This window comes from Mustela lutreola, chromosome 3 (genome assembly GCF_030435805.1).
Source record: "Mustela lutreola isolate mMusLut2 chromosome 3, mMusLut2.pri, whole genome shotgun sequence".
Classification (NCBI taxonomy): domain Eukaryota; kingdom Metazoa; phylum Chordata; class Mammalia; order Carnivora; family Mustelidae; genus Mustela; species Mustela lutreola.
In genome coordinates this window covers 163755105-163776413 of record NC_081292.1, presented here as the reverse complement: position 1 = coordinate 163776413, position 21309 = coordinate 163755105, and the positions used below count along the sequence as shown (strand labels likewise).

Genomic DNA, 21309 nt, shown 5'->3' with positions numbered 1-21309 from the left:
GGCCCAGGTGTCCCAGCCCCACAATGGGCTGGTGGCTGCGGGCTACGCTGACTTCCAGCGCCAGCCTTCGGGTTAGGAAGGGGCACTTCCTGGACAAACTGGTGCTAGGGTTGTACCGTCTTGATGGCTGGTCCACACCACCGATGAACCCAGCCTGGGAGGGAGGGTGGCACCGGGAAGGAGGGGGGTCCGTTGCTGTTTGCTCCAGGCTGGGACGCCCTCCCCATGAGATGACTTCCATTCTCCTTGGAATCCTCAGTCCCTGACAGTCAGGGGCAAAGTTGAGGGCTACAAGGAGACAGGGGAGCCTAGGTCTGGCCCCAGCTAGTGACTGGTCACATGACCCCACGTCATATGATCCCAGGCTTCAGGCCCAACTGTGTGCCCCCCAGCCCCGGCCGGGGCAACCAGTGATGTCACGTTACAAGCTTGAAATCAGACTCATGGGAAGTGTTCGCACCACAGTAATGACCAACACCTGCAAATTAGGACTTTGTTCCCCAAGGACCTGAAGACTTGGGACTGCTGACAGGGCTCTCAAGGACCCGACGACTCCCCCAGGGAGTGTGCGGTGGGTCCAGACTTCCCTCACCAGGAGGCATGTGTGTTCAAAGTTTGGACGTTTTTGTGAGAATAAGACTTGATTAGGAAAAATTTTCAATATGAAAAACTACTCATTCTAAACAAGCTAATTAAAGGCATGACTAAGGATTTCATTAAGTGAAGAATTATCTGCTGTTAGAAAGGAAAGAGATAAATATAAATTTTCAGACTATATTTTCCTTGAATGATGTGAACAAGGTTAAAGACATTAAGACTAATTTTGTGTTCTTGTGGTGCCTCAAAGGGATAATATAAACAGAAAGAAAAGTTTTAAAGAATAAACACAAAGAGAGCATTTTTACCATTGGGAAAAAGAAGAGAACCAAGCCAGTGATGGCAGGTTTCTGTGTCCCGCACTCAAGGACACGGGCTAGTGGCAGCCACAACTCCATTCCCAGCAATGGGACGGGCTGCCCAAGCACCCCCCTCACAGGTGCCTCCTGGACCGCAGTGCCTTTGCTTGTGGGTCAGGGAGCACGGGGAGGCTGTCTCTTGCTTGTGGGTTAGGGAGCACTGGGAGGGTTGCTTCTGCTTGTGGTTGGGGAGCACAGGGAGGCTGTCTCTGCTTGTGGGTGGGGGAGCATGGGGAGGTCTGTCTCTGCTTGTGGGTCAGGTTGCTCAGGAAGGCTAGGACACAAAACCCTGAAGGGAGTCATCCCTTCTTCTCCGGAGGGCGGCCCTGGACCCAGACCTCTGCCTTGCTCTGCGTTTGCTCTCTCAGAAGGGTGACTTTGTATGTTTGCAAACAAGGCCGTGTCTAACAGTCTGCACCACAAAGTTTTATGTAAGCGTGGATTGCTGTGTTCTGCCGCTCATCTTTTTTCAGTCTTTGCAGAATTTTTGCTGCGCCTTACATAAGAATGAGTCAGTGTTTATTACGAGACCAGAACATCTAAGATTAAAAATATGTAAATGAATCTTGTCCACATAGTTTGCTCCTGGGAAGAGAAGCTAAGAAGTGGGGAAAACGATTCAATCAGATTTTCAGGAGTGCTGAGCTGGGCACATAAAGAGAGCTATTTTCATTATTGCAAGACTGATTCTAGGAGGTGACTGGTCACTGGTCCCTTTTCCGTGTTGCAGCCACACACCTGCCATCACAATTTCTTTTGCTACCAGCAGTGATGTAAATATATTCTTTTATATCTTACTGTAAAAACTGGGTTTTTGGCTGCCTCTCCTATGTAAGTGCTTCCTTATTGCTTGTAATGGAAGTATGCTCGTGTCCGCATTGGAGTCGGGGGCTTTGGGAGGTTAGAGGAGGTGTGGGGGCATGTCAGGGCATCAGGCCCTCAGCCGCAGCAGGCTGGCACATGACTGCAGATGCCACGCAATTCTTGGATTCAAGACTCTGATTGCTTCACTGTGTCTTCCGTGGCCTGGCCCTGAGTACCCACAGAGCAGACACCAGCATCTGCTCCCTTTCTGATATCTCGCAGCCCAAGCATGTGCACGGTCAGCTCCCACCCTCCAGCGCTGGCAGGGAGGCCTTGGGGCCGGTGGGAGGCAGGGACGGACCATCGTGAGGGCTACAGGTCATCGTGAAGTCAGTGAAGACGTCTGCCCTGCCAATCGACATTGCTTAATGGCAAGGGGGATTTGCCATTCTTCTGGGCATCCTGAGCCGAGTGCCGGTGGGGGGAGGCCAGAAGGAGGAGCCACCCTCAGTCCCTTCCAGGCAGGCTCAATCCGCCCTGGGGTCAGGCAGAGAATTTACTTACCCAACAAAGTGAGAGCCTTATCTCACAGAACTATTTGAGATTTTAAGTCTGTCTGGCTCTTTTATTTGGTATTATTTACATAGAGTAAAGTGATTTTGTCCAAAGTTGGTGAACTATTGCAACACCGACATCCAATTCTTGTTTGCTCGGTCCTCTGGAACAAGAAAAAGCCAGTAAACGGTTGTGCATGGGCTTACCAGCTGAGATCTGGGGGACTCGGCATGTGTAACACCTGCGAAATGCTACCAGGACAGATCGTTGTCTCCTCTTCTATCTGGAAACATGCGGGTGCTCGGGGCCTGGAGTGCACACTGCAGACCCAGGCGGGCCTTCCTCCCAGCTTCTCCGGCCCCCCGAGCACACCCTTGTTCTCAGAACAGGTGTGTCGACGCAGGGAAGCATCGCTGGCGGGAGACTCGGTCCCTAGAGGAATGTCACTCTGCCTGTTTCAAGGGCTTGTCAGTGGGTAAGGAAATGTAATAATTTTTCTCATGCCTCTGTTTCCCACATCACCTGTGGCCAGCATCTCAGCCTTCAAGAAGCAGGGCTTCTCTCTCCCATGTGGAGTGTCCTTAACTTTGAACAGACGCTGGGCCTCTGCAGCCTCCCTACCTTGGCTTCTCAGCAGAGATGCACTCTTGGGGACAGGATATTGGTGCCTCCAGGCTGCCGCCTCAAGGCTCCTGACCCTATAGCAGTGGTGTCCGCTGACTGGCCAAGTCAGAGCAGCAAACACCTCCCACAGGCTGATGTCTCTGAAGAAAGCTTACTTAGTTTGATACTAACAAGTCCTTATTCAAGCAGCATGCAGACGGTACTGGAAATGCAGAAGGAGGCGTAACTGGGTTGTGACCTTGGACTCTCCGTCTCCATCATGAAAGTAGAAGAAATGGATTTTTCACACTCGTTAGCAATGTCAGCTCAGCTGGCTGTAACTGCTTGCTGCTCCCTGGTTTCTGTCCGTAGCTGTCCATCCATATTCTGGTCTGTTATTATAACACTGATCCCTCTGGAGCTCCCTCAGTTTCTGGGCCATAGACTCCACTGCCTGGTGGCTGTGCCTCAGGCTGGGGCCCCTGGAGGCATAGCCTGAGCCAAGGAATCTCAGGAACATGGTCTGTGGAGGGCAGCTCACAGGGGGCACCCGTAGGAGCCTCAGCTTCATTCTCTCTTCCAGCTCAAGTCCAGACCTTCTCCTTGTCCATCCCTAGGCCTCCTGGTGGGTTGTCCAAGTACCCATTTCTAGGGGTTTTCCCTGGCCTTCCCATGGTCTCTTTGGGCTGATGGCCTGCCTGTCTGCAGCCCCGACATGGACCACGAGCTGAGTGCATGCCTTGCTGCCTGATGTGGCAGGTGGCCCTCCTGCAGTGGGGATGGCCCCCCAGCTGCACCTTCTGCACTGTCCCCTGGTGGACACCTGCGTGTCTTGCTGCCTCAGACTGACCTGGGGGTAGCTGCTTGTGAGCGAAGCCCGCAACCCTGGGGTCACCGGGAGTGATGGCAAAAGACTCCCACTGCCACCTCTTGGTCCCATGTGCTCTGCTTCTTGGTGACATGGTGGTGGTGGGTGGTTTGACAGGAGACACCCTATCTCTGCAGGACCCCATCTCTAAACTGACCAGCACTCTGTCAGGACAGGCTGCATGGTGGTTGGGACCCCAGGCCCCGTGCCCACTGCCCACTTCCGTGGGCTGGGAGGGAGTCCCTGGGTCAAAGAGAAGCTGCCCGGGAGATGGGGGTGCTGCAGGGGACTCTCATGCAGGGTCTTTGCTCCATCGACTTCACAAACATATCTTTCTGTTTCTCTGTCCCCATTTCTGGAGAGGAGATTTGCTGGGTGATGACCTCACGTGGTTCCAACAAGGCCTGCACATGCCCTGGGGAGTCCAGGAGCTCCCACCAAGTGACTTCTCTGTTGCACCAGCTGTGAGCTCCCCATCACGCCAGCTCTGTGTGCTTTCCCTTGTTTAGTCGTCTCTCCAACCGCACGAAGAGACCAGGAGAATCTATTGGTTCAGAGGTGCTAGGACTGGGGTCAGAGCCACGGAAGTGGAGCCCCGTGAGGGCAATGTCCCTATGGGATGGACACTCCCTGGAAAGTCCTTCTCTCTCTCTCCCTGACGCATGATCGCAGACATTTCAGGAGGGTGGTGCACAAAGACAAGCACAGCAGTTTCCATGTCACCGGCCTTGTGTCTGGATCCATGATGTCCTTGTTTGTTTTGTGACAGCTCCTGAGTATCTGTGTAGATCACACATTTGCTGACTGTGCAGCTCAGGAGCAGAACTCCCAAAGTCTGTGGTCTCTGTCCAAGGCGTCCAGGAACTCACCAGAATGTGCATAGGGCCGGGATGCCCTAGGAGAAGGCATGCTTTGGGACCTGTGCTTGACTTGGGGTCTGCAATGAAGTTCCAGAATCAGATCCCCTCAGGAAGCTGCCAGGATGTGGGGACTTTGGCTTCTGTCTTCATGACTGGGCAAGAGCAGCTTCTAGGACAGGTTGGCCGTCTCTGTGGTGTGGGTGGTGGATGGTTCCTGACTGTGCTCAGATGTACAGGTGGCCGGTGTGCTCTCATGCTCACCACACTGGTCACAGAGGGACTTCAGCACTGTCTGGGATGTTGTCCTCACTCAGGGCTCTTGTGCGCTGAGTGCCCCCCTGCCTCTCAGGAGCGGCTCTTCTTTATCTATTTAAAGATGCTGCTTCCCGTAGGAAACCAGTCACACAGTGAATAGTCATTAATTCCAGAAATAGAATTCTCCTCTTCTAACTCCTGGACTGAAGGCAAGCCTCATTCTGTGAAAGGTGAGTGTGTGAGTCTGTTGCACATGTGCTGACAAGTGCTGGAGGTAGGATCACAGCGGCCATGGAGCAGAAAGGTACTTAGAGCTGGTGGTGGTGCCCAGGGAGCCAGGGTCCTGGTGTGCTGCAGCTGCGTCCTCTGCAGGAGGGACAGGGTCTCAGACATTGCAGGGCTGGGGTTTGGGTTGTGGACAGCTGCCCCAGCTCCTTCTCACTCCCAACATGGTGGCCACTAGAACCCCTTAGCCTCCCCACCTTTCCTCTCTTACAGACTCGGCTGCAGACTTAAATGGTGTAGAATGTAACACTATATGTGTGGGCAGCTGGGGCTGCAGGTGCCTCTACTTCCATTTCAGCACGGTCCTATCCCTACAGGTGGGCATCTCAACTCCTGTGTCTTGCCCCATATTAGCCGAAGCAACCTGTACTAATCCTCCATCTCTGATTTCACATTTCCATGTATCTAATTAGTAGGACATCTATGGTTTGTCTCTGCATTTTGTTTCAAGCACAGAGCATCTGTATAAGCCAAGAGAAAATGAGGGAGACAGACAATTTGATGTGACCCCACAGGGCACAAGACAGAGGGCAACGGAGCTCAAACAGCTATTCCTAGAAGATAAAACCAATTCCCAGCAGAATTTTTCTTTTTGCTTTTTTAAAAGATTTTATTTATTTATTTGAGAGAGAGAGTGAGCCCACAAGTTGGGTGAAAAGGGGCCGAGGTAGAAGCAGACTCACCACTGAGCAGAGAGCCCAATGTGGGGCTCGATCCCAGAAGCCCGAGATTGTGACCTAAGCTGAAGGCCGACACTTCACTGGCTGAGCCATCCAGGCGCCCCAGCAGAATTTTTCTTATCTTCTTTCACAAATCTACATGAAAAATGGGGCATAAGACAAGAAAGCTGCAAATTAAAACACAAAAACTGGGTGGCTTAGCTGGGTAAGCGTCTGCCTTCAGCTCAAGTCATGATCCTGGCATGGAGCCCCACAATAGGCTCCCTGCTCAGCCAGGAGTCAGCTTTTCCATTTCCCTCTGTCCGGTTCCTGCTTTCACTCTCTCTCTTGGTCTCTCAAATAAATAAATAAAATCTTTAAACACACACACACACACACACACACACACACACACACACACCCGCTATTGAATGGGTAAACAAGAGAAGTTACACTTTACATATAAAAAAGAATAAAAAGAAAGAAGAAGAAATTTAATATGTGGTGTGTGAAGGAACTACTTGATTTCATGTGGTAAAGACAGAATTAAAATCATAAAGCCCGTCATCCAGCCACACCCTCTCCCTACACCCTCCCTTCTGTAATCCTCAATTTGTTTCCAGGAGTCAAGAGCTTTCATTGTTTGTCTCCTTCTCTGATTTATTCCCACTGTTTTCCCTCCTTCCTCTTATGATGCTCTGCACTATTTCTTATATTCCACATAGGAGTGAAACCATAGGATAATTGTCTTACTCTGATTGACTTATTTCACTTAACATACCAATTTTAAAATACATTTGTCTATATCTACAAATTAGCTTACTAGGACTTTGATTGGGATGGTGTTGAAAGTGTGGGTCAAGCCGGAAAGACTAACATCTTTACAATATTGGGTCTTCCAATCCACGGATGTGTAATATTCCTCCATTTATTTCAAACGTCTCTGATTTCTTACATTAGAGTTTTGTAGTTTTCTACATAAACATTCTGTACACATTTGTTACATTTGTACCTAAGTATTTCATTTTATTGGTGCCATGGTAAGTGACACTGTATTTTCAGTCTCAAAGTTCCATTGTTCATGTTGCATAGGAAAGTAATCGATCTCATATGTTAACCTTGTATCCTGAGACCTTGCTATCCTCACTTGGGAGATCCAGAAGTCTTCTTCTTGATACTCTGGGATTTTCTACATAGATAATCTGTGAAAAAAGACTCCAAAAATAAATAAATAAAAAATAAAGTTTACATGTCAAGACAAAAAATCCAGACCAAAACCATACTGAAAAGAACAAAGCTGGGGAACAATAGTACCCAATTTCAAGGTTTACTATACAGATACAGTAGTTAAGGCAGCATAGTACTGACAGAAGAATAAGCATATAGACTGATGGAACAGAACATAAAGGGCCCAGAAATAGACCCGACTGATCTTTGACAAAACAGAGAAGGCAACTCAGTGGAGAGGACGGTCTTGTAAAGAAATGGTGCTGGAACAATCAGATGACCATGTGCATAAATAGAAGTCTAGTTACAGACCTATAGCATCTGCAAAAATTAAACCAAGATGAATCATAGACCTAAATATATACATATATTCATATATAATATACAATATATAACTTGTATGTGTGCATATATATGTATATATATTCAAAGTACTCAAATAATAACACATCCTAAAGATTCTGCAGAAGATATAAAGAGTGAAGGTAACTGATGGTCATTGGTGACAGTTTAATGGAGCTAAAGAGACACATTCAAGGCCAATCAAAAAGAATTGGTATGGTCAGGCCCAGGGCAGCAACGGGTAAGGTAAGTGAAAAGTCCAAGTTTCAAAATTAGGAAGGTATTCACTGTCAGCATAGCTGATCCTGGTGTCACTCACGTTTTGGTTGAAACTCACTTTGGCCCAGGATTATGGGAGCACAAGAAGTGTACCATCCCTTCAGGCTTGGGTTCAGTTCTAAATGATATCAATCCAGATGGAATTAAGGAGGTCCTCTTCCCTACCAAATGGCCAAGAGCAAACTAAACTCTCTGGGAGAAGATAATGCCAACAAGAACACCAAATTAACCCTGTAGCTTTTAATACACAATGTGCAGCACTCACACAAAAATAACTTGACACATGAGAAAACATGGCTTGAACAAAACCCAAAGAAAATGGACAGCATTGACAGACCTAAAAGAGATTCAAATAATACAATTATCAGGTATGGACTTTAAAATCACCATTAAATATTTAACCTATTCAATGAATTCACTGATAGGATGGAGATTTTGTTTAGAACTGCACATATTATTAAGAAATTAAAACAAAAATTGTAGAATTGATCCACATACATTTTGTGGATGCACTTAGCAGAATTAAACACAGCAGGAGAAATAATTAATGTATTGAAAAAAGAGCAGAAGAAATATTCACACTGAAACACTCAAGGTCAAAGTGATGGAGATGCAAATGTAAGCAAGAGACATAGGATAGGAGAGGCCCAGTACACTTGCAGTGTAGCTCAGTGGGAGGGTGGAGTGTGCACACATGACCCTCAGGTGGTTGATGGTTAATACAGGTGATATAGAGAGATAGGGAGATAGATGTAGATAGTTACCTGTCTATATCTCCAGTCACAGATTCTAGAAGTGCTATGAAATATAAAGAGGAAAAATATTAAACATACACAAATACACACACATACACATCCGAAAATCAAAGACAAAGGGAAAAAAATACTTAAAATTACCCAAAAGAAAACTGTCATCATCCTACCTTCAGAGGAACATAGGTTCAATTGAGCAACTCCTAAGAAGAAACAGTGGAAGTTAGAATATATGGGAATGTCTTCAAAACAATAAGGTAATAAATGTTAACCAAAAATCCTATATGCAGTGAAAATGTACTTTGAAGAGGAAAATAACATTTTGAACAAATAAAAAGCCCGAGATCAATACTAAACCCTAGAATAAATGCTGCAGATGCTTGGTTCAGGTGAAATAAATGTTCCCAGAAGGAAACAGAGATTCAGAACTAAGTGGCGAATAACAGAAAGGGTTAGCTGCAGGAGTGCCTCCCAATGAGCATGGATGGTACGGAGTCATTCTCACATAAATACACAATAAACTAGAACAAAACCTGAAAAGATGGGTGATGGGAGCACCCATGTCAAGGATTAGAAAGGGAAGAACAACTCCTTCTCCCTCCCGCCTCCAGAAAAATGAATAGAAGAGAGCAAAGAAATAAGGATGGAATTAAGGATGATTACTTCTCCGTGAAGACCTAGAAGCCAGAACAATGGAAATCTATCTGACAATAATGTTCAAGAGAGAAGATAAAACAAATACATGTTCAGGGATGTTGTATGAGCTGTTCAGTCACCAGCCACCTTACACTAAGCAAAGTCATCCAGGTCACCTTAAGCGAGAAGGACAGCCTATGTGGAGAGGCAGAGAGGAAGATGCAGGGAAAGAAGAGAGATGAGGAGGCCTCAAGAGTGTCCCCTGTGCCGACTCTCAGCCCTCCCTACCCACCAGGATGAGTGTCCTTGTGAAATGCCCTGGCCTGAGTCACCATGGAGGTAAAACAAAGGGTTTGGGTGAGGGCTCTCACACATTTCTCTCCCAGTGGTTCTGTGCCTGCTGCCAGCCATGCGTCAGTGTTTCTCTAGATGAGGGACCACAGGCCACAGTCACATGGCTTCCCAACCAACCGGCACACCTACAACTCTTGACTGTATGAGGTCTCACTGATTTTCCTAATACTTCTGAAAAAGAGACCACTGCTCATCTATCTCAGAGGGTTACCTTGCTGGATGTAAATTCATGTACAACAGGCCCTCCAGCCATGCCTTCATGGCCCTCACCTTGGGACCTGCAGAAAATGCCCATACTGAACGTCCCCAGACCCCAAGACAGACTGAATTAATGTGGGCTGCAGTCTGGGAGCAGTTTCTGTTTTATGGTTTGTTAATCTCCCCAAATAATTCGCTGTGCAGTTAAGATGCCCTGGTTTAGGAGAAGTGAAGAAACAAGACAAAGGAAACATTAGGACACATCCAACAGCCTTTAAAACACACATTAAAATAAGAGCTGTCCTGGCATAGTTCCTGCTGATCCTTCTCTGCACCGAGATGTACCTGCATTTAAGTCCTTCCCTGCAAACGTTGCTGCATTAGTCTAGAACATGAAGGATTTTCTCCGTCTGCCTGGGTGTTCTCACATCATCATCACTGTGCCTGTCTGGGGGTCCTCCCCACCCCAGATGTCTGTGCCTGGCCATGCTTGAATGCAGAAGTCATGGTTCAGGGATATGTCCTGATAGTGTTGTTGAAAGATGCAGAAAGGACAAGGGTGCCCATGAACCCTGCCCACCCTGCTTGGTGCCTGTTGTCTGCCCCGCCCCCGAGTCCAGCCATGTGAGTGACCGCTCACCAAAACCTGCCAAAAACTGGGAAGAAAATTGATTTGGACTAGATTTGCAAGCCCTCATACAAAGTGTCTATTTTTCTGGGTTGAGGAGCAGGAAGGACTGTGCTCCAGCAGGTGGACACTCTAGGGGACAGGAGGGCCAGGGGAGCAAGCACAGGGATTGGCTAGGCTGGGCGCACCAAGAGGACCCCCCTCTGTGCAGGCTGACAGAAGCCAGCTAAGGCTGTAGCAGGCTGAGAACTCAGCCCTGTGCTCGCGGCCGAGCTTGAGCGTGTCCCAGGATGGGGCTTCACTGCAGAGCTGTGCCTTCTGTGGGCCCGGGGATGTGGTTGGAAGGAAGAGGCTGGCAGCGGGGCCCATGTGAGCAGGCAGTTTCTGCGGTGGCCCGGGGCGCCTGCTGTGCACTGTCCTTCCTCAGGAGCACCCGGAGGAGCTCTGGCTTCCTTGTGGCCTCATCCCTGGTCCTCCAGAGCACTCATTCTGCAGGTCTGGCTACTCCCACGGCAGTACCGCATGCTCACAACTAGTGGGTTGTTGTCAGGTGTGCATGTTGTGTTACCATCACTGCTATGAGCCACTCACGGTTCATGCAGCTGCACGCTGGGCGGAGGTCAAAGTCATGCCAAATGGAAACCCAGCGTCTTACCTGTTTTTGCTACAAACGTGTTTTCCGCGGTCTGCTTGGAGGAGTCAAGTGTTACGCTGGGTAGTCAGTCCGTGCAGCATGAGGAAGAAAGGAAGCATATCTTCAAAGCAGCTGTTTTAAAAACACAACTTTACTGAATTAGTCCTCAAACTGAAGAAAAACTAGAAGCTACCACCGTTCGGTAATGCAGCAGAGTACTTATTCTTCTGTCAGCATCATTAAAAGTTAATTGGAAAATATGGACTCTTAATGTGAAAACCATAAAAGCTTTTAATAACATTAGAAGCCTATATGTCATATATCCTCATTATTAGGGAAATATCATTAACGCCTGTTTTTAAACATTTTCCACAATAACCCACATAGATGGGTTAGATATTTATGAAATTTTTAAAAGATATTATTTTTTTATTATTATTTTTTAATTTGACAGAGAGATCACAAGTAGGCAGAGCAGCAGGCGGTGGGGTGGGGGTGGGAAGCAGGCTCCCTGCTGAGCAGAGAGTTCAATGCGGAGCTCGACCCCAGGACCCTGAGATCATGACCTGAGCTGAAGGCAGAGGCTTAACCCACTGAGCCACCCAGGTGCCCCAATATTTATGAATTTTTAAAAAATCACTTTGAAAGGAAATGGTAATTCAGCACAAAACTGGAAGGATCTAGGGTATATTCGTGACTTACAAGGCTGACAACAGAAGCCCCCAGGAACAGTTCTGTCCTGTACCATCTTCAGTTGGTCATCGAGTGGACCCAGGATGAGCAGGAGGCAAATCCGGTCCCTTGAGGTCACTCGCCTGACAGTGGTCAGAGGTGTGGTTCCTTGGCCAGGTGCTCACCAGTCTCTGGGGCAGGGGCATCCCCTTGAAGAAGATGCATTCCCAGACTTCACTCCAGTGCAGGCGGTTCTGATGCCCCCTTGGGTTTTAGAAGCACCAGCCTCATTCGGGAGTGTAGCTGAAGTATGTCTGTGCGATGAGCAGAGCACAGTTCTGGGAATGCACAGCCACCCCCTTCATAGGCTGTACAAAACCAGGAGACCCAAACGCCAACCTCTAGTTGGATGTTAGCACATGCAGGTTTTATCTTTTGTCTGAAAATTGTTTCTACTATCAGGGAGGAACATAAATAGGAGGCAAACCATGACATACGTGGTGATCCTCTGTCCTCTAGGATGTCTGGCTGCAACAGTCATGCAAATTGGCCAAAGAAATAATGCGAGAGGTGGGGGGGTGCTCATCCCAGGAACTGCATGGAAAATACTCCCCACAGACTTTGTTTTAGTAGGAACTAATTCCATAATAACCTGGCTGTCGCTGCCGGCACAAAAAATCGACCAGGAACATGAGGGTAAGAGGATGGTGAAAAGAAATTAAAAGACAAAGAGATGGGGGCAGGAGGAGCACTGAGGAGGATGTCCAACAGTGCTGATTTTATTCCACATCTTATAATCATTTATAAGGCAGACCACAATAGAAGGAGTAATACATCAGTATCTAGTCAGATAACCGCAAGTTCCTATAACAAGTTTACATTAACTACAAACAAATCTCGTGATGCCAGGTAGTCCTGGCTAATGCCATTAGCTACTTTTGATGCAAGACAATCAACCAGGGAGTGGGTTATGGGAAGTACAGGAACAAGGACCAACTAAGAATTCATGACCCTGACCACATTGTTACCTTCTGTAGGGAGAGCGTGTGGGAAGTCATGTAGGCGAGCGCACAACATGTAGCACAGACTCTTCCTCAGTGTTACTCAACTTTCCTGTCCTTAACCCCTTATCAAGGCATCCGGACTTTAAAGGAGACACAAGTCAGGGCCTGGTTTGATCCACGACTCTAGCCATGCCATAGCCTCCTACACCTGGCTAAGCTGTAAATGTGTTGACAGCAGAGATAGGGAGACAATCGGATTCTTGTGAGATAAATGCCAGCACTAAAACACTGAAGATATTTAATGCTTATTGGTAAATAGTAAATGCATATTTCTATTAAATTATTGATGCCTTAGATTCTAAGAACTCTACTGAAGCAGCTCACAGGTCTGCTCTATGGACAGCTCTGGGCTCTGGGCCCCTGCTCTCAGATGTCCTCAAGAGGAGCCTGCCCTCCCCCCGCCCAAAGCCTGGTGTAAGCTGGACTTGGGAAGGAGAGGGGTCCTCTGATCACCAAGTCCCAGCTCCCTCCTGCTCCCCAGACACAGGCAGGCCCCCACCCTCCAGGCAAGAGATGGGGTATTAGCCCAAAGTTACAATATATATCTCAGAATTAATTTTGATTTTTACTATTAATCTCCATTATTTAAGAAGAAAACATCATAAAGAGCATCCATTTTAGGAAATCCAAGTGAACCAGCATTTGAAAATTAACCATTTTTTAACATTAAAAATTAAAGGCGGATATTATAAGATAGGATCAGACAGTGTGTAAGTAGAAGTACCCCCAGTTGGGGCCCAGGTGTCCTGGGATAGCAAGAAGTGTTCTCTCTGGGTCCTGCCCCAATTCCTAGCCTGTGGAAGACATATGCACAGTGTTTGTTCTCTGTCCTAACTTTGGGGGCTCTGTAGCCAGGCCACAGACGTCCAGGGACTGGACTGGCTCCCCAGCAAGGGCCTGGGTGTGCAGTGTCTGGAGCCCCTGCTGGTTGGCAGGGCAGACAGAACTCCCACGGCACACACAGGGAGCCCCTGTGGGTGCTGCCGATGGGGACATGGGTTTCCGGCTGATCTCATGGCCACTGGACCTGCGTCTGCAGCTGGCTCCTGGCCTCAGCAGCCCCTGACTGAATCCAGCCCCCGACCTGCATTGCAGGGACAGTCCACTGGACTGCCCGCGGAAAGCTGAAGACCCAGCTCCCATAAGTCTGAGCACCCTACAGCTCACACCCCTCAATGATTTAAAGCACTGCTCCTAATTGGAGCATATGTTGCTCTTACAGTGTGATACTGGGAACTTTGTTGGTTACCCCACACTTGCCAGGATTTAGGAGTTTAAAGACGGAACAGCTGCAGAATGCAGATTGCTTACTCCAGAATTTTATCCAGACTTACTTCAACAGCTTTCTGTGTTGGCTTGTGCTGGCCTCTCTGCAGCCCTGGGAGACCGTGCCACAAACACTGGTTCTTACACCGCCATGAGGGCAAACTCCCTTCCACACACCCTCCCGGGAACTTACTGGATGCTGTATGGGCCCAGCCTGCTCACCTATGCCCTGGGCAGCTGTGGCTGGACCTCCAGCTCTGTCTGGAACTTTCTCTGCTCCATGTTTGATTGCGTAGCTTTGTATTTTTTAATGTATTTTTTTTTTAATATTTTATTTATTTGCAAGAGAAAGAGTGCACATGAGTGGGGTAAGGGGCTGAGGGAGTGGGAAAACAGACTCTGCTGAGCAGGGAGCCTGATACAGGGCTCAACTCCAGCCCAGAATGCCGAGATCACCACCTGAACTGAAGTCAGTTGCTTAACCAACTGAGCCAGCCAGGCATCCTGTACTATATTTCCAAATCAAGAAATGAGATGTCTCCAGCTTTGTCTTCTTGCTTAAGATTGCTTGGCTATTTGGCTTCGATTATTTGTGGAGCATAAGGAATAACACGGAGGACATGGGGAGATGGGAGAGAAGAAGGGAGTTGGGGGAAATTGGAGGGGGAGACGAATCATGAGAGACTGTGGACTCTGAGGAACTAACTGAGGGTTTTGGAGGGGAGGGTGGTGGGAGGCTGGGTGAGCCTGGTGGTGAGAAGCTTAGGGAATAAAATCATGACCATTACTGCTATTTCTGCTTCTGTACCTTCGCTTGCTAACCCATGAGGAGATGGAAAAATACCAGCAGACTTTCTATAGACGCTCTGTAACCACACATCCCCCGCCCAGAATTGAACCTGACAGAATGGCTGCTCCCGGACCCTCCATCCGGTTCTGAGCCAAGAGATAACAGCCATCTGGTGCCAGGGAAACCCCCACCCAGAATTGGACGTGACAGAATGACTGCTCCCGGACCCCCCACCCGGCTCTGGGTGCAAGAGATAACAACCATCTGGCACCCCGCGACTTGACAGGGAGACCCCGGCCAATCCTGAGGTGACACATACCCTAGCAGCGCCAACCAAGCAGTTTGAAGAATGACAGCCCTTTGACCTAACCAATAATCTGTTCCCAGCCTTTTCCCACTCTGTAGCGCATCAGTCATATTACAGAGTTGCTTTATGATTTTCCCACGGTATGTGGCGATTTGTTACAAGATACTATGATGTATGCTAAGTTCCTGCCTCCCCAAAAATAGTGTATAAAAGATGTTGTGATCCCCAGCTTGGGACCTCTTAGCGTCACCGGTAATGAGTGTGCGGAGGTCCGGGTTCGAACTCATAAACGACCCTTGCTGTTTGGCTTTGACTCTGGACTCTGGTGGTCATCTTTGGGGGGTCTCGGAATTTGGGCATTTCAGTGGTGGTATTGTGGAGGGCAAGAATTGCGTGGAGCATTGGGTGTAGTGTATAAACAATGAATTCTAGAACACTGAAAAGAAATTTTTAAAAATCAATAAAAAATTTAAAAAAAGGTTTGCTTGGCTATTTGCAGTCTTTTGTGTTCCATACACATTTTAAGACTATATTTTCCATTTCTGTATAAGCTGTCATTGGAGGGACTTCAGAGAATGTATAGATGACTTTGGGCAGTATGGACATTTTAACAATATTAATTCTTCCAACCCATGAACTCATATGTTTCTCCATTTGTCTGTTTTCTTTAATATCCTTTATCAACATTTTATAATTTTCAGTGTGTAAGTCTTTCACCTCTTGATTAATTAATTCCCAAGTGTTTTATTCTTTTTGTTGCTATTGTGGATAGGATTTTTAAAAATTTCCTTTTTGGATAATCCATTGTTTGTGTATGGGAACATGACATTTTTATATGTTAATATTTTACCCTGCAACTTCATTGAATTTTTCTATTACTTCAAAAATTTGTGTTATTGAGTTCTTACAGTTATTCCTACTGATGTGGTTGTGCCATATACAAACAGAAATAATTTTATTTCTTCTTTTCCAATTTTTCTTGCCTAACTGCTCTAGCTAGAACTTTCAGTACTATATTGAGTAGAAGTGGTGTGGGTGGATATCCTTGCCTTGTACTGGATCTGACAGGAGAAGAGAGCTTTCCGTCTTCCGCCATTGACCAGTGTCAGCTGGAGCCTGGAAGGTAGGGAAGGAGAAAGGTATTGCACGTGCGGCAGTGTGCTGAGTCGGAGGCGCGGCCATGCAGTGGCACTCATCTTTTTTCTAAAGTATCTAAACTTAACCTTACATTGTTAACCTTACCTTACATAAGTTTTTTTTTTTTTTTTTTTTTTTTTTTTTTTTAAGTAGGCTCCATGCCCTGTGTGGAGTTTGACCTGGCGCCCCTGAGATCAAGAACCAAGCTGCGATCAAGAGTCAGATGCTTAACAGACAGAACCACCCAGGTGCCCTTATAATTTGAATCTTTTCTAAAAGATTAAAATAATATCTTCTTAAATGGCTGGTGTCATCTTATGTGGAGCACAAATAACAAACAAAAAGTGGGAGTGTGTCAATTATCCCATCTGGGACTTTTTTCTTGAATTAGACATACATTTTTATTAAGCATATTTTCTTTCTTTTTGAAGTTAAAATAAGTAACTTAGAGAGTAACTGTGGAGTTTTATGTACACAAGACTTTAAAAGCCCCACACCCAAAGACTAACTTGCCATTTTCTATAATGTGTGCAAATGAGTGAGCATGGCTAACACTTCCTTTGGATTCTTGAGTATCTCAGATCAGACTTTTCCCACCCTGGCCCTTGTCACTCTCCTGCTAGACGCTCATATGCATGTGTGTGTGTGTATGTGTGAGTCACACTTGTGTGGGCGCAGCTGTGCGTGTGATGGAATCATGCTTTGGGCTCATTCACCTAACTTCTCGTGAGCACTCTATCTCCCTCAGGGGAGAACTGAGGAACTGGCTGGCTACACTCACAATATTACCGCTCCTGAACTCTATCCTTCCATATGTATGACCAATGTGTCCCTTTCCCTATCCCACATATCCTCATGGGGAGGAAGGAATTAATGTGTGAGGCCCCGGGGAAGCCAGAGCTCACAAGTAGACACTGGTGAAGCAGAAATTGTGTCCAGAGCTGCCTAAGGCCAAAGCCCATAATCTACTCCACTCTCTTGGGTCTTACCCCCAGCACAGACCAAATGTGGAAGCCAAGTGCTTTTACAGAGCAGATTGTCTCCGTCTCTGTCCCAAACCTTTATGCAGCCCTTGTGGTTGAGAAGGTTCCGGTGTGTCTTCGAGGGTGCAGCTGAAGGACATTTTGTTGGAAACGGAGCTTTCCAAATAGAGAAAAGATGCAGAATTTTATCCTGGTTGCAATAGGAAGCCAGTTGATAAGTCATTCTTATCCAAAGAAGATAAGATTTAGAAAGAGTCTGTAGAAGGTAGACTTCAGGCAAATAAGACAGTAACCAAGAGAAGGGGCTGAGGATGGATGTGGGTGGCCCCGATGAGGGCAGAGGACCTACTTTGTCTCCTGTAGCTGCTTTTGCTGCAAGTGCATTCAGCTGCTCCTTGGCTATGGTGAGACAAGGCCATCCCGACTACACTGACACTGAATCTTCAGGGGGTGTCCTCTGGGGACAGGGCACAGTAAGAGCTGTCCAAGGGCGCTCTTCCTCTGTGCTCTCATTTACTCCTGGAAAGACCCAAAGTGAATATGGAAATCAAGGTGAATTTCAAGGGACGCACTGGCAGCTCGCCACAGTTAAATCCACCACTTTTGCCCAGCTCTGATTAAGGAACTGCAAGAAGAGGACAGAGTGATACTGGAAACACACGTCTTCATTGCAAACCCAAACTGGCAAGCTACGCATCATTACCACCACACTCCAGCAGGGAGGAGAGACGGCGTGACCACAGAATCAGGAAGATGATTATTTCATGAAGCAATTTGTATATCTGTATGATGAAGGAATTGTGTAGCACATCAGCTTCACCTTGAGACATGCACGGGAATGACCAGACTTTAGCCTGATGTCTTTATTTCTGAGCACTTTAATCATTTCACCAATGACCTCCCTGTAAATGAGCTCACTGAGAAAATATCCCATCTTTGGCTTTTGACATCTGCCTTGGATTTAAAGTTGTGAAGAATAGGACTTAATAGAAATCCCAGACTTGACATCCATTGCTACCACACATGACGACTTCGGGAAGTAATGACCTTTGTTAGTGGAAGTTTATTTGCTGGCATCTGTCCTTGCTGGGAACCTGTGTGCAGGAGCCTAGGCCTTGTGTCCTCCCCTGCATGGAGGGTGGGCAGGTCCCTGAATGCCTACCCAGCTCCAACTCTCTGTTCCATCTTCTCCATCTTCCAGAGGTCAGCTTTGGTGGACCCGTGGGTATAGCATGTCATGATATACTAGCCAGTTTAAGTCTGGCTTCTGCTTTGCTGTAGCTCAGCAAGCGGAGACAGGATATGTGTGTGTCATTGTTGAGTACTCTACACAAGGTGACATTCTTCAGCCCAGGAGCAGTGTCCCATACGTCACCTGCTATTTCCTAGTAGACTGAAAATGGTGTCATTCTCCTGTTGCAGGACAGAACATGATTTCAAGCCTATCTAACCCCCCATCCAAGCATAATGAAAGGAAGCATAGAAAATAAACATCACAGTGTCACACTTCTTGACAAGACTTCTCCCAACAGAAGTCAGTTCCCTTTTCAATAAAGAAGAAATAGTTTTTAAAAAATTCTCTCAAAATAAAATGAAGAGTTTTCAGGTGGATCTCATCAGAGTTAAAGAAACCACAGTAAGTGTACATAATTAACATGACTTGGTACTACTCTGCAATGAATATTATTTCTCCAGGCTAGCATATAATCAATCAGCCAAACAGCCTTGAGAAAACTATCTCCTCTATCATCAAAGGTGATGTGGCTGGTCCAGATCGGTCAAGGTTCTCCAGAGAAACAGAACCAGTAAGAGATCCCTAGAGGCATCAGAGGAGACTTATAACTGACATTGGGTCCTGTGGTCATGGAGGCTGAGAAGTCCCACGAGCTGCCATCTGCAAGCTGGGGACCCAGGAGAGCTGGTGGTGTCACTCAGTCTGAGTCCAAAGACCTGAGACCAGGAGCACTGATATGATTACAGAAGATGGATGTCTCAGCCCTTTCTCTACCTCCCCCCCCCCCACTTCCTTTACATTTTTGTTCCTTTCATGCTCTCTTTGTAATGCATAAGGCCCACCTGCTTTGGTGAGGGCATCTTCATTAGGCAGGCCACTGAGTCAAATGCTAATCTCTTCTGGAAACACCTTCACAGACAACCAGAGCAAAAGTTTATCACTATGTGGGTCTCCCTGAGCCCAGTCAAACTGGCACACAAAATTAACCAGCATGAGAACACAGATCTATATACTCACAGTTTAAAATGCAGTTTGGAAAATGACTGGCCTCTGACCAAGACTGATCCTGTGATCTGTGCACCATTAGAACAGAGGGGGCTCTGCACAAGCGACAGAAATATAAGCACATATACACAGTGTAATTGCTGACTCATTTCTACATTTCTCTCCATCCCTCTTGTTTTATACACCTGTGTGGGGAAACGTCTACAGAAAGGCTGCTCTGGAGTCTGCAGAGAGCCAAGAACTCCCCACCAGAATATAAGTACCCCATATGTATGGAAATGTAGAAAAAGCACAAAACCAACCACTCCTTGTTCCCAGTGAAAATACTTGGGATAGCACCTCTTGGAAACACAGGCTGAGAGAAAGAATGGAGGCGTAGAACCCCGTGAAGTGGGAAACATATCTCCAGACACAGGGCTAATTTTATTGCGCTCCCCCAACCCTGCTGATTTCCTAGGGAGCCCTCTGCTTCCTCTGCTTGCTCTAGCTGCACTACAGAATGACAGAAACCTGGGGAAGCAGTTGGCCACCACAAAGAAAACAAGGCAGCAGCGGCTTAGCGCAGCTCGTTAACTGCTGGGAGTCTGTGCGGATGCCCCTGTGTTGACAGTGCGTGACGAAAGATGCTTTGAAGAACTCTCACAAATCAAACTGTCACGAGATCCCATTTCAGCAGCCTCTTATAGCTTATTAATCAGCTTCCCAATTTGATTTTCTTCAGTAGCAACCAACCAACCAACCAACCAGCAAACCATTATTCCCAAATATACATGAATCATTTCCCCAGGCTATTTATGTTTCAGAGATAAATTAATATATTATAAAACACAACTCTAAAGTACTACTGTTTCATTTAACAGACTTACCAGAACTTCACAGCACAATTGAATGTTCTTCCCCTTAATGGAGCAGTGTTGGTCATCCATTCTCGCTACAGAAAGGAAAATAGAATCATATGAAGCTTCTAGAACTTTTATTCTGTGCTACGTGTTCTGAACACATAGTATTATTTGTCGTGCACTATTTCTGAAGTAACATAAGAAAATATATTCAAACATGTCTTTGGTTAGCTTAAACACTTTACCTATATTCACCAATTCACATGCATGTGCAGGTTGTCACTGTTACCAAAGAAGGGGCAAATAGGGCCTCTTTGACTCACTTCAAGTTCAGCCCTGCTGGTTCTGGGAATGGAGGTTCAATGGTGCTGCGACAAGACAATGACTTAAGCAATTCCTCTAAGGGGATGGTACCCACTGACTTCACTCAACAAATAGCTACTGTCCACCAACTTCATGCTCGCTGGCTCCTAGACCTTCGAGGTTATGTTACTCTGCTAGGGCTTAAACAGTGAGACATTTAATTTGCACAGTCCTGAAGGCTGGAAATCTAAGATCAAGGTGCCAGCAAGGTTGGGTGCTGGTGAGAGCTCATGTCCTGGGTAGACAGCCCCATTCCTGCTGTGTCCATGTAGGCCTCTCCTTTGTGAATGTGCAGACAGAGGACCATCTCTAGAATCCCTTCTTATAAAAACACCCATATGGGGGCACTGGGTGGCTCAGTCACCTAAGCGTCCGGCTCAAGTCATGATCTCAGGGTTGCAGGGTTGAGCCTCATATTGGGTTCTGCACTCAGTGGGGAGTCTGCTTCTCTTCTTTGCCCTTTCCCCTCTCCTTGCCACCTGCTGTTCTCTCACACTCTCTCTCAAATAAATAAATGGAATAATCTTTTTTTTTTTTGGAATAATCTTTAAAAAAAAAAGAATACTCTTATTTTGGATTGGATCAGGGATTGGCCCCTTTATTGGAAAAGGGATTGGCCCCTTTATGACCTCACTAACTTCAGTTAGCTTCCCAAAGTCCCCAACTCCAAATATAGTCTCTTTGGGAGTTAGGGCATCAACATATGAGTACTGGATGACATAATACAGTCCATGACAGAGGTGGATCTTACAAC

The 21309-nt window shown here is 46.7% G+C and overlaps 1 long non-coding RNA gene across 1 annotated transcript; it reads right to left on the bottom strand.

Moving 5' to 3' along the window:
• Positions 1-15952: 15952 nt before the first annotated feature.
• On the bottom strand, positions 15953-20277 carry LOC131828150 (uncharacterized). Its single transcript, XR_009352257.1, has 3 exons — positions 20220-20277; positions 19366-19448; positions 15953-16110 (listed from the first exon to the last, which is right to left on the bottom strand). It is a non-coding gene; the product is annotated as an uncharacterized LOC131828150 (long non-coding RNA).
• Positions 20278-21309: the final 1032 nt, after the last annotated feature.